The sequence below is a fragment of the Sander lucioperca genome, chromosome 9 (genome assembly GCF_008315115.2).
Source record: "Sander lucioperca isolate FBNREF2018 chromosome 9, SLUC_FBN_1.2, whole genome shotgun sequence".
Taxonomy (NCBI): Eukaryota; Metazoa; Chordata; class Actinopteri; order Perciformes; family Percidae; genus Sander; species Sander lucioperca.
In genome coordinates, this window is record NC_050181.1 from 12,689,811 (window position 1) to 12,704,072 (window position 14,262).

The 14,262-nt window shown below is 39.2% G+C and overlaps 1 protein-coding gene across 4 annotated transcripts in view; it reads right to left on the reverse strand.

The window, feature by feature from the left end:
* tnn (tenascin N) overlaps nt 1-9,471 on the reverse strand; it is a 52,844-nt gene extending 43,373 nt beyond the window's left edge. For 3 of the 4 annotated variants that reach the window (XM_036005694.1, XM_031294334.2, XM_031294332.2), the window contains exon 1: nt 4,344-4,525. The gene's annotated coding sequence lies outside the window, so the exon portion shown is untranslated. Of the gene's footprint in view, nt 1-4,343; nt 4,526-9,344 lie in introns of those variants that run through there. The other variant, XM_031294333.2, reaches the window with a different exon arrangement.
* Between the last annotated feature and the right edge of the window lie 4,791 nt (nt 9,472-14,262).

The window sequence follows — 14,262 nt, forward strand, 5'->3', positions numbered from 1 at the left end:
AGCTTGAGGTCGGAGACTGGTGCCTGTGCAAGAAATCCAAGCTATGACATCACTGGGGAATTGCTTTTTTGACTCTATATGTGGTGGCCAAAACTATAGTGGGTGTTTTATCAATAGCCAAGACTTTGGAGGGCAAACCAGAGATGAGGTAAAAGAGACATTAAGAGAAGGAGATGGAGAGAGACAAATGGAAAGTAAGGGAAATAGAAATGAAAAAAACTGTAAAGTGAGAGAGATTAAGTAAGTGAGAGAGAGTGAATAGGTGAGAGGGAATGATGGAGAGACTGTGTTTGAGTCAGTGACAGTCGAGCAGTTATTATAGACAGTATACTATAGCCATGTGAAATGGCACTGAGCACTGGCGCACAGAGATGCTTAACAAGCATGTTTATAGCTCCCTGTCAAGGTTTTTATTTGATGCTTGCCATTTTCAGGCCCTTTTCTTATTTCTCTTGGAGACGATAGCACTGTGACCTTCCAAGCATAGCACAGGGCCGCTACTGAGTGCTAAGTATGTCCTGGTGTGGAAAAGAGAGACAGATGGAGGGATTGATGGAGAGAGGAAATGGGGAATAGAGAGTGAAGTGGGGCAATCACATTTGAAAGTTACTGCCAGAGAGATAGATGATGGCTGGATGGGTGATGGATGATAAATGGATGGCAGATAAATGTATGCATAGATAGATGGGTGGATGGATAGATAGATAGATAGATAGATAGATAGATAGATAGATAGATAGATAGATAGATAGATAGATAAATGGATGGATGAGTGATGATGTGTAAAAGATGGATAAATAAATCAATGAATGGGTGGATAGATGGAGGGCTAATTGAATGGATAAATATACAGTATGGATACATAAATTAAGAGATTGATTGATTGATGAATACGTAGATAGATGGATGAGTTGAATAAATAAACGGATGGACGGTGGGATGGATATATGGATTAATAGTTTAAGGGATCAATGGATGGATTAATTAGAGGAAGTATGGATGGGTACATTGCTTAATTTGTTAATGGCTGATGGATGGATGGATTAGCAGAAGGGTGGATGGACGGATGGATGGATTAGAGGAAAGATGAATGGATGGGTTCACGGCTGGTGGATGGGTGGATGGAATGACGTATATCCTCTAGTATATTATGCATTCTATATTCTTCTTGAAAATATATAGTAAAGGATGAAGGGGAGCAGATGGTGTTTGGACAGCGAAATGACATGAAAGATTAGGTACCACTGAATTAAATACTGGATGTATGCAGCATTAATTGACTGTCATGACAAAGCAGGACAGAAGGTTTTCGCTCAATTATTATGAAAACAGAAGGCATTAACTGGATGTTCTCCGATGGACCAGTAACATAAAGATGTTAAACTCTGGTTTGGCATCAGTGTCCAGCACATTCATGATCTAAAAGCAGTTGACTGTCATTAGTCACTCCAAGTCAACATGCAGAAGACTAAAGCAGGAAAAATAATTGCTTCAGTCCAAAGGACGCTCTCACTCAGCACATGGGCCATCCAGATAGTATTTCAACCTGGCTTCCAACCCTCTCAAGTAAAATTCAACATGTCCATAAAGACATTTAAAAATTCCTTCCTGACAATAACTCCTCTATGTCAAAGCAGAGCTATGTCAATGGGCCTGTAAAATGTTTGTTGACTACCTAGGATGTGTGTTCAGTCTTTTATATGGAAGAAAGAAGCCCATGTGTGTACAGTATTCGTGGGAAACCTGTCATTTATAGCTTACAGACGAGGGGGGATTGCCTCCACATGTAACAACAGCAATTTAATCACTCAGAGACAATGCTGTCTGGATCCAGACACCTTTCACTGAAGGCTTCTTGACAAGATATTGAGATAAAAAAGGGAGTGGAGGGGATGACCATGAGTCAAACAAAGATAAACAGCTGTAGAAAAAAAAATACTTGTATTGGGAATACAGATACGCACAGAGAGAAATAGGCAGAAGAAGAAGACTTGGTCTGTCTGGTCACATTTACCCTATCCTCCCTAGAGAGTCATTAAGCCTCAGACAAAAGGCCGACTGCTTCGCCACGTTCCAACTCGAGACAAATCTCATTGGAGCAAACCAACAAGCCTGATGATGAAAAGAAGGGAGGGTTTAAAATGAGGAGCAGCTAGGTCGAGACTTTACGTGCGGTTGCAAACTTGTAGACTTCCTTTCCCTTCCTCTTTTCCTTCCTTTGCAGCAGCTTGCAAACAGAACGGGGAAACTAAAATGAATAAAACAAAGCTGAAAGCAATTATCGTCTGAGAGCAGAGCTCATATCTTCACAATTCTGTCTGCCTCCCGCTGCCTTACAGACCACAAGTAGCCCTCGATAAGGCCCTCGCTTCATCAGAACCATAGAGGCTCCATACCCCTTAGTGGGGCTGTCAAATGAAAACCTAACCAACTGAAAAGAAAGAAAAATAACGCAACCTGAGCATTAATGAAACCTAAGCCTAAGACAGAGATATGTTTTTAAAATAATAAAAGTGTGTTTAGAGTGGCTTTCATGTGCCCAGGGGCCATTTTCAATCAGTGAAAGTAAATGAAAAAACTGGAGATGTGAGGTTTCCATGAAAGCCTTCTCTCTCTCTCTCTCTCTCTCTCTCTCTCTCTCTCTCTCTCTCTCTCTCTCTCTTTGTATCCCTCTCTCTATCATTTTGCATGGCTGAGGGCCCACATCTGTAGCTCATTTTGCGAGGGCTTCTGTGTATTCCCTGAGCCAGCACAGTAGCATTAAAGGTAAATCTACTGAATCGGTAGTCCTGTGAGAATATCTATCACCCCAGCTCATAGTTATTATAAATATTTATGTTATTATCATAGAGGAAAATTAGTGCTGGCAGCTTTGTTGACAGACAATATAGGATTATCTACAATGTGGAACTGGATATACAAGTCATAAATAACCCAAATACATGTTTGCAGAAATTAAAAGCTGTCACAGCTGCTCCCAAGGGAAAATAACTCTGTTGATTTACACATCATTGCCTGAACATTTATGATTAAGTTCAAACTAGATTTAAACTGATCCAAATTTCCAAATGTTTTCAGAGTTCCTAACTAAAATTGAAACTTTTTAAAATACCCATTTGTATTTTCCTTATTTTAATAGTCTACATGACTCATTCAGCAAACACACTATTAAAACATCAGTGGTGAAGGAACTATTATTATTGTTATTTATTGCAGAATGTATTACTAATGCATTAACAGTTAGTGGTGCTTTAATGTTGTAGTTGGTTGAGGTTGTTCAAATTTAAAGTGTTTCACACTGTTGGGTGGTTTAATCTACAACAAAACATATTTTATAAAATAGTTTTGTGTTTTGTAAAGTAATTAGTAACTACAGCTGTTAAATAAATGTAGTGGAGTAAAGAGTACAATATTTGCCTCTGAAAGGTGGAATAGAAGTATAAAGTAGCATTAAACAAAAAAGCTCAAGTAAAAGTACCTCAAATTTATACTTAAGTGCAGTACTTGAGTAAATGTACTTAGTTACTTTCCAATCCACCCCAGAACAATATATAGCGCTTTCAGTGGATTTTGTGCATGCAGAAAAACATGTCACACTTCACAACATTACACTTTAACGCTCACATCATTTCATTCAGTGTGTCAAACTCCATCACATATCAATATTTATCATTGAGTTCAACCCAAACGAACAGCTTCAGTCCCTGGACACTTATCAATTCCAGGTGTCAAGTTAAACTTTAGACTGTCATGTAACTAACAGCAGAGTCGGGGCAAAAGGCTGCAGATATGGACAGATATGGACTGTTTCATTCAAGTACTATCACCCATGTGTTCAAAGCCCGGTAGATATAGAAAAAACGAGGTGGGACATGGGATGAAGAGAAAAAAGGGAGTGATAGATGAATGGAGATGGGAGAGAATGAAAAGCTGAGAAATAGCTGAGACGGAATTTGTAATGTGAAATAAATTGATAAATAGAGAGAAACAATACGGAAAAGGAAGAAAACACGTGATTGGTCCTTTTGGGATAAATAAACAAGAGCGCTTTCCTAGCACAACAAAATTAACAACTGTCGGCAAAGTTTTTTTTATTTTCTCTTTATAGTCATTGTTTCCATTTGGTCTACTGCATGTTTAGAAATGTCATCAAATAAATGACTTTAAACCTTACTGTACATTGAACTGAACAAAACCTACCAGTACAATTTTAAGTCGTCACACACCTACAGGTTAATTGGACTAATAACTAAATCCTTCAATTAAAAGACATATTGAGGACAGTACAAATTAAGTCCCATGCTTAAATCACTGAGAAAGACAAAAGGAAAAGGTTGCCTTACCCTTGAGGGTTTTCTTTAACTTTCTCCTCTGCTCTCTTTCTTTCTCTTTTCTCTGAAGGACTGAGCGTCACCAAGCCTCTCCTTCTGCCACCTGTTGACAGGCCCGGGCCAATGATTCAAAGACTTCCACACTGCCAGTGACTTTTGCTCTGTCCCTCCCTCTTCTATTGCTAAAATCTCTCCCAAATGCCTATAGGCCAATGGGCAGTTAGTTTGGGAGTGTCTCCTCTCCTCATCTCCTCAAGTGATAGAATGAAAAAGGAGAGGGAGAAGAGGAGGAGAGAGATAATGAGCAGCATTTACTACTCTTTTTGCCTCTTACCTTGCTTCTTCATTGTAACACTTTTTAATAATATTGTTTTATAATAATAACACATTTTCCCCTCCCTGTTTGTGTTTGGTTAGTGTAGCGAGGAGGTTGAAATTAATGTATTTAGCAGAAGGAGTATAGGGTCTTAAACACAGTCACTGGTAAAGGTTTGATTCAAGGGAGCAAGACTTAAGCCAAGAAAAACGCAGAGTCTGCCTAGGATGGAGGGAACCATTGGGGAGTTATATTTGACAAAATACATTTTAAAAATCTGCATAGGAAAACACTTAAAATAAAGGACACATTTGATAAAAATGACATTGCTATGGCAGCATTTTTTTCCTGGAATAAAACCTTCTGGGGGTGTGGGTGTTTTGAAAATGGTGATAATTATCATAAGATTCCTTTAGAGCCTTTATTGTTTGGTCGGATGAATGGCAGTGAGAAACCAAAAAGTCTTAATTTGATTTAATATTTGCGTACTGTGATATCAAAGTACAGGCCACCGCTGTGGGGATACATGGCAGGCTAAGTCCTTTAAGCTATGAGAAAAACCACCAACCTCCAAGCGTCTCGATCAAAAATCCCCTCAGACTGCATTGTATGGTCACTTTAAAGCACGCAAAGAACAAATATTCTGTTTCAGTTTGGTTTTCTGTTAAGCATCTATACACTCAAATTTGAAATCATGCAGGTGGCTACGCGCATGCATACAAACAGAGCACACACATCAGCATCTACCATCATGACCATCACCAGAGACCCCAGGTGTCAAGGTTGGCCATACTTTACGCTGACAGCGGCTGTTTGTCTCTAAATATAAAAGGTTTCGGATTTCTGTGGACACAGAAGTGAAACTGGAGCTGAAGCTGAGGGGCCATGTACAGAACAAATGCTGCTTTAACTTTTCACTGCACTCTTTGACATGTTAGTCCATGTGTCATTTTTACCAAATATCTAATGAAGATGCTTGGCACTAGCACACAGGAAGGAAATAAGCAATACATGAAAACCAAGAGAGCAGCTGAACGGCTGGTTATTGTAAATGATAACAGATAATAAGGACAAACAATTTGACAATAATAGCAAAGGACATGCAATGAAGACAAAGTGGTTTTTTTTTTTCAGAATTGATAGGCCATAAATACAAATGAATGCAAACTGGTTTACTTAAAGGGGCACTTGGACATTTTAGAACATATTCTTGTTTGCTTGTCTCGAAAGATGGATTTTTTCTAATGGCAGTTCCCAATGATAATTATAATTATTTAAACCTGCAATGATCCATTTTTTGGCCACTTGTGGGCAGGGCAACAAGCTGTTTTCACAATATTCACACACTTTCACAAAGATGATACTGCTGACTTGTTGGCAAACTGTTGCTCATTTAATGTTAATTTGAGTCCTATTCTTGTCCAATATTCACTTTAGGTTTAGTTCTGTTTGGTCTTTGACTCTATTTGCCTTTTAGCATCTAAATGCTACACTACTTTGACTAGTTGCTAACTTTGTCTGTCTGCCTTTTGGTGTTGGGCAGATGTGATGATGGGTAAGGCATGGATTCAATTTGTGTTTTAATAGTATATTTGCCAGTTTTTTAGAAAAAAAAAGCAAAAAGAGCAAGGATTATGTTGTTTGCACTGAGAGGCAACATAACTCCTGAAAGATAACATCTGTCATTCTGCTAGGTCTGCAGTGTTTTTAGAAGCAAACTGCTCCTTGGACCGAGGAAAGAGATGAATGAATCACCGGATGCTCCATAATGACACACTCATTACAGAGGGTTTAAACATCCTCTAGAAGTTAAGATGTAACCTTGGAACATTAGTGCATGTAATGTTCAGCCTCAGATTTGGTGCTGCAGCAGAGCTTTCTACCCATCCTAGTAATGTCCATGATCAGAGAGCTATGAAACTAGGGCACTTTCAGTTATGCTGTGCTGAGAGAATACAGACTACAAAGATTAATTAAATTGCCTTGAATTTTCATTTCATCTAGAGATTCTTCTTCTTCTTTTGAACAAAAGTACAAAACTCTTTGGTCTTTCTCATTAGAAAGATGAATGTGGAACTGTATTAATTAACTTTGACAGACTGGAGGGTACAATCACCTGGAATCAGACTTTTATGAAAGAAAGAGAAGAAGAAAGGAAGACGACTGATCTGATATCCCCATTACTTAAGCCTCAAAAACATTTTCCCTCACCGAATTGGATGGAAATCAATGACTGATGACTGTTATATGGCATTGCATATCGTGAAAACTGCTTTCATGTCTGTCTGAGGTCCATAGACCTCCCACAGAGACTTTGAATGGGAGTCACATTGTACATTAACAGCAGTATGCAGTATTTCTCATCAATACTATGACATCTACTACTACTACTGCTACTACTACTACATAAATGCTACTACATGCAACACGTGCTCTGGTATACTGATAGGCAGCAAGAGTTTGCATGTCCGGAATGCGTGTATGTTGGTTTGGTCGGCATGTCTTTTTACCAATACTTGTGTCCTTCATGTCTGTGTGTGAGAGTAAAGATGTGAGCAGACTGTCACTTGCTTATCTGAGATCAGCTTCAAATGTTTAGACCCAATTACTGTCTCTTTTTGATTTGGACATAGGCAAACTGATTCCAAACCAGCACAGAGGAATGCAATAACACACACACACACACACACACACACACACACACACACACACTGACCAATAACTCAAATAGCAAAGTTGTCAACATGTTTGTCAAAAATGTCAACGAGCATTAAGTTTCTATTTCAGCTGACAACTTGTCCACAAGTGTTTTTACTAATTTTGGGACCATTCGGTACATCAAAAGATCTTTTTACTTTGGCCCTTTGTGGATTGGTAGAAAGTATCGACCAATCACAACCTTAAAAAAACAACATCCTTCTTTCCACCTTTCTTCCGGAATTACAACTTCACCGACTGTAGTTTAATAGTAACTCTGCATGAAATGATACAACTAAGAATTTAGGTTGTCTTCAATCCTCACTCACTTCATTCATGCTAAATCAATCCACCTCTTCATTGCTTAGGGCATACCTATCCATTCATCTCTCCTTCCTCATTTAGACTTAACAAATGTGTTGATCATTGCTAACAAAACAAGAATTATATCATCTCAGTGAACATAAAGGATACACAGAATGTCAAATCGGCACATTGAACTTCAATCATACACTCGTCTGTTGCTACAACATGCTGGGTGGGAGGTGATGACATTTACAGTACAGGGAAACTATCTCATGCATGTTACTAAATCTTTAGGGAAATGGGACTGTTTCCCATTGTTGTTGGTTTCAGCCCATGTCGGGAAACGTACCCCACATTAGCAGCAGATGTAACAGAGCTCCCACAGAACTCACAGCAGGTTGAATTTTATATTATGTTTTCTTTAAAGTGATGCATGTCTGTACTCTGTTCCCTCTCGCTGAACTCTTATTAGAAGTGCCCACACACATTCAGTTTTCCTTCAAGTTATTGCTGTTCTTTTTCTGCCAGACCAGAAGGTGACAATATCAAAATGCAAACCATGAAAAGCTTAATTAAAGGTCAACCCACTTTCTGTACATCTGGTCTACTTCCATTGATCTAACCTGTACCTAATAAGCAGGGTGTGATTTCAACCATCTTCACCTGTCAGGTTATTTTACTATCTTTTGCTGGCTTGGAGTCCTCATTAAAACAAAGCTATAACTATCAGCATGTGAGACAGAGTTGGATCTGCTTCCTCTCCCCTGTGATGCTTTCCTCTAAATTTGAAATACCTTTACTTTGCATCAGCAGCCTATCTTACTCTTTGTGATGGATGAGGCTGCCTTATTTTATTAGTATGCACTTGCTGTTACATGCTGGATGGAAAACATCTCCATATAAATTAACGCTTTCAGTAAGAGAACTTTTGGTAATAGATACTGACAGATTTGCAATGCACACATTTAGGAAAATGTCTGGAAATTACTGGTGGGCTGACAATGACAACAACACTTTATTATGATAAATTCCCTTGGTTCTTGTGTTCTCTTGATGACAGTGGAAAATATTGGCTCAGACAACACTTCAGCATCTACTTTTCAATTATGTTGGGATCTGGTTAGCAGGGTTGGTCGTGGCATGTGGTTTACATTTTTCTCATGTTCTTTAGTGAACTCAGTAAATACAAAGCCATGCTGGATGTACACTAAAACCCTTCAGTTGCCTGTAAACTGCAGATAACTTCTCATAGCTGTTGTCTTTAGGTATTGCTGCTAGCTGTTTGCTATGCTACAGTTTAGGAAGCATCCTGCAACGCTAAGTTAAGACTTTGTGGTAGGGAAACAATAGTTACAAGGTTGCTGAAAAAAACATCGTTAAAATCCTCAACATGCCACATTCTTTCCTATGAGGCTACAAGGAGAGCAACATCAACAGTTACAATAAAACTAGAAGTTTCACTTTAACTGTACAACCTCATTACAAAAGGGCAATGCTATTTTCAAATTATTTCCATAGCTTCTCGTCATTTTTGTTGTGTAAAAATGTAATAGTGTAATAACATTTTACAGTGCATTCCTGTCTCAGTCATCATGAGCTCTAATAAAAAAAATCTCAACAAAGTTATATCAGACTCAAATGACTGTGCAGTGATTATGATAGAATTAATGAAGTGATGAGTATTGCTGACATACCTTGATCTTCCCTCCCGACATGTTCTCTTCAGCATGTTTTGGATTTGAGTTTGAATGCTTGCTAAATAAAGGAAGTAATTTATTGTCCACTCCTCTTCGCCTGCTGCAGATCTTTGCTATCCTCTTGTTTTTCCTGCCAGCTAGGATAAATAGCAGCCCTCCTGATGCTCATATATTTCTAGTTAGATCAACCATGTGTGAGAACTTGCAAGCATTGTTTACAAAAGGAATTTTAGCTGCCTAATGTCCTGCCGTTATTAACATGATACTTTAGTACTTGGCATTACCGGCTTCGTCAAATATGTTATTAACAAAGCTAACAACTGCATTATTTATTACTGTGTGCCATTTATAACAAATGTGTGTTATCATTACGAACTTTTACCTTAAAGGGGAACTATGCAGTTTTTTTTAGCTTAATTTACCTTAACTGAACAGCTTCAGAGTCATTGGAATGGTTATATGACTTTTTTCGCGTTGAATGGTGGTCGTCTCGCTTCCCCCTAGCGCCTGTGAGCAGAAAAACCACCCTTGCAACTTTCGGCCGGCAGGCCGCCAGCCTCAGCATCAGGAAGTATCGTGTGATATCGGGTCTCGCGATGTAACAAATTGCTTTACGGCACTGCACACATACAGGAACCGGCTAGCTATAAGAACAAGGTAGCGATGGAGTTTTTCACACTATCGTCATGGCTGAGCCGGCAAAAAAGAAGCAGAAAGCTAGGAAAGCATTGTCGGAGGAACAGAGAAAGAGGAAACAGCAGACTGACCGAGCGAGGAGTCAGACAAGTAAACATGAACACAGAATGGGGAGAACTGAGACAAAAAAATAGGCTAACGATTGTGTTATAACCACGCGACTTACTGTCGCATAGTACAGGAATTACCGTATAGTACAGGAGAAGCTCGCAGGCAGTTCGACTTACATTAGCTGTTTAAGTTTAATTACTAATGTTAACTAGCATTTTAGTTAGCAATAATTAGCCTGTGCCTATGTTATCTCCTTACATATACCTACGCTCTCCGTCTCTGCAAGATTGGGAATGATTGAGATTTCTCTCGGCACAGCTACCAGAAGACTTACAACTTTCAGACACGTTGCTCACGTCACATTTACGTCGTCTCTCTCAGTTGGAGGCTGCGCGGTAACGCTCGGCGCTCACTGGAAAAGTGCTTCTAATATCCTTCACTGGTCTCCGTCCAGAGCAACGGGATCTGTTGGTCCACTCTTATATACTGTCTATGGGGAGAGTCACCAATGAGTTTTTTTTTTTAACAGTGTTGACAAATATCTATTCTGAAGCTGTAGGGGGAGCGCTATAGAGAAACCTGCGAGCAAAAAGCGAGAAAACAGCGAAGAAATTGCCAAAACTGCATAGCGCCCCCTTAATGTTACTATCTCAAAGCTCTCTATTTAGTTCTCTTTGGCGGCACCTATCGCGATAAGTGGTAATTGCAGGTGTGTTTTTGGATCTCACTTTTTTTGAAAAGGGGAGAGAGAAGGGAAAGACATGTAGCAAAAGGCTGTGGGTCGAACCCACAGCCGCAAGGACTGAGCCTACGCCAGATAGCCAAACATGTCTGTGTGACATCAGTTAGTTGTGAGTTGAAGTTGTTGCGGTAGCTCCGCCCACCCTCTCCGGCAGACCAACCACTGCTGGGTGATGGAACACGTCACTAACTGTGCGCCGCTTGTGATTTTTCCAGGGAATGTCGCCCCAGACACCCAGTTCATTAAACTGCAAATGCAAGGGCTTTCATCACTGAGCCATAGGCTCAATCATCATTGTGTTACCTCCTTCAGACATTTGTTAATATTACAAACTACTTTAAAGAATTAAGTTTTCAGCTTTTTCTTACAAATATCTTAATTTGTACAGCAAGGTGCACCTGCATCTGTCACACACAAACCTGAATCGTTGCAGTTTATTATGTAAGTTACACATTTGCAAACTAGAAAACCTATTACAATTTTCAAATAGCCATTATGGGTTAGAAAAAGGTGTTGTCGTAGCCTATTTTGATATTTCTGAGTCTGGTATCAGTTCTCAGGAGTACTTCAACATTTTGAGAAAAACACATTAATATTTTTGCTTAAATAAGATGATTGATCTCTCATGTCTGTATGGTAGATAAGAAGCTACAGACAGCAGTTGGTTAGCTTAGCACCAAAACTGGAAACTCTTCAAAGGTACTGTAACACAATTTTGATTGCATCAACTATACATACAGCAACTACTGAATGTCTACTGTATCTGTGCTCAAAGAACCACTTTTTGTAACTTAAACATGAACCTTCATTGAATCCTTTCACGTAAACATGCAAAAAGCACATTAACTCTACTCTTTGAACCACATGGTATATTTAATCACCCACAGGCTAACTGTGGTAAGGGGACCTGAACATTACTGATTGCATGTTTCCTTGTGGATCTGGAAACTGTTGATGGAGAGGGCTGATTTGATCTGAAAGGGAGCTGCACTATAAAGGGCTTTGTGCGAAATGGGAACTGATGGACGGATCCAAATAGCACTCGCAGATATCTAACACATGAAATATGTTTAAAGACTAGATGTCTGGCTCGTCTCGGGGTTATTAGGCTAGATTACCACAGCACAACTCAAAGCTGACACTTTTTCATTATTGTGGTAAAAAGTAGATTTTTTTCCATTCCCGTGTGAACATTTAGAAAGAGGGACAACATGTTTTATCGTTGTTTACGTGGAAATGACAAGATCAGATCAGTGGAAACTGGGCCAAAGCTGGCGTCAATGCTACATTCTGCATGTTTACACTTGTGAAATGTCTTCAAGGCTGTTTTTATTTTTTACCGGTGTAAGCTGAACGTGTGTGACCTTGGTGGAAAGCAGATCAGATTGGAGGCTGCAGTGTAGATAAAGCCTAAAGTTATTTAGGGAAAACAAACTAATGCCACATGGAGGTTTGATGAATGTGTTTCAAAGCCCTTATGTGTGTGTTTGGCGTTCTTTGATGCCTACTACACTGTGCACATACAAACAAAGTTGTGGGTACACAAAGTGCGCACACACACACACACACACACACACACACACACACAGAGAGATTATATACATGTTCATAAATTATGCGCTGTTGCCCTGTCACCAGTTGACTTTGATGCAAAACACTGTTCAGTTTTTCATTGTTTCTTAGTCAACCACACAGTATAAAAAAAGGCAGAAATTGTTCGTCTATGTCGTGATTATCTGCTAATGTTGTTTAACTACTGTGAGCGGTCAACACATCTGGCTTTCAGACTTTCAAAGATTATTTTTAATGTGGGCTATGTTTTGTTATACAGCATATGGTAAAGGCCAAAAAAAAAAATATGACAATGATATGAAACAACGGCTGTGGTCTTGACTCAGACCTGTAGGGTCATTAATACAGTACACATCTGCTTTAGATCACAACTTTAAAAACGTACATATACATTTGTTCTCTCAAGTTTTCACATGGAAAAATGAACTACAGTGAAGAATTAAGCCACTTAGTTAGGCATTTATATACACTACAATTCACAAAATCAGCTGAACCTGCCATCACAATGATAATTAATGAGTCCTTCAATTCATGTGCATGGAGTCTGTGCAAGCACATTAATTAGCAAATGAGTTAATTGGAACAGACAAGGCAAGTCAAGCAGCAGTCTGACGGATGAGCTGGTGTCAACAGCTGTTACGGAGCTTCCTGCCTGGCTGATGTGAATACCAGTCCTCAGGCTCGGGTCATCCTGTCTTTGGCGCCGTGTGGAGACCTGACCCCTCCGGTCCACCGGCTTACATAACCCAGCAACTGCTTTTTTGATCTCAGTGACTCACCGATGTTTTTTTGTTTGTTTTTTATTATTTGAATTTTAGGGGCTATATAACATAGTATTACTGGAATTACAAAGCATAGAAACGTAACATGGTTTATTTTTGCCTCAGAGAAGAGAGACAACATGAGAATTTAAAAAGAGACAAGCTCGGGCAGGTAAAGCTGCATAACTTTCTGTCACTTCCAACATTTGTGGCTGATGCTCGCTTTACAGCATCAATGGAACAAATAGGCCGCTTCCATAAAAGTAACTACCCATGGAATTTAGATTTCCAAAAGAATGAAAATAAATAAGAAACCCAATCCTAATAATTCATCACAGAATTACTGCTGCATTTGTGACAAATACACACACAAAAATGATCCCCTCTGTGTGAGATAGCTGATTTCAGCTGACAGTAAAAACAAAGATAACCTTTGAACCGACAGGCCAAGACCTTTAGGGTCTCCACTGGAAACTCCAAGTACTCGGTTACAGACGGAGTGACAGTGACAAATAACACACTATTCATGTCATCTTGTTCTTTTATAGGGAGTTCTAAATAACTCATGTTCTTCCTGTATTAATGTGATTCATACACAAACATGAAACAAGTGAGGCCAAATGATTTAACACAAACTCTGACAAAAAGGAAATTATTACAGCTTTGTAAAACGGCACCAGGAGTTACCCTTCACCTGATTCTCTTGGGTCAAGAAAGATTTGTTTTCAAAGCTTGCGGCCTACACTTCCTCAAGCACTGGTGGTCCTGTACCTAAGTATAATCACAGATGTGTCTATTCCCCCCTCCCCCCTCTCTGTTTCTTTCTTATTTTCTCTACACTCCAAAGTAACTGGTCTCGTTTGAATTCAGATCTCATCTTTAAGTACTTCTGTTCTTCTGCTTGACAATGACATCAACACCTAGCAATAAAATCAAGGGACTAATACGTTTTGGCTTTTACACATATGTCTTTATATCCTCTGAAATGGGCAAAAACAGAAGTGGACGAAAACACAAACCAGCTAATGTTTTTCTTCATGAGGTTATGCATCAAACATTTTATTTACAAAGTGGAGCAGCTCTTGAATGTGGG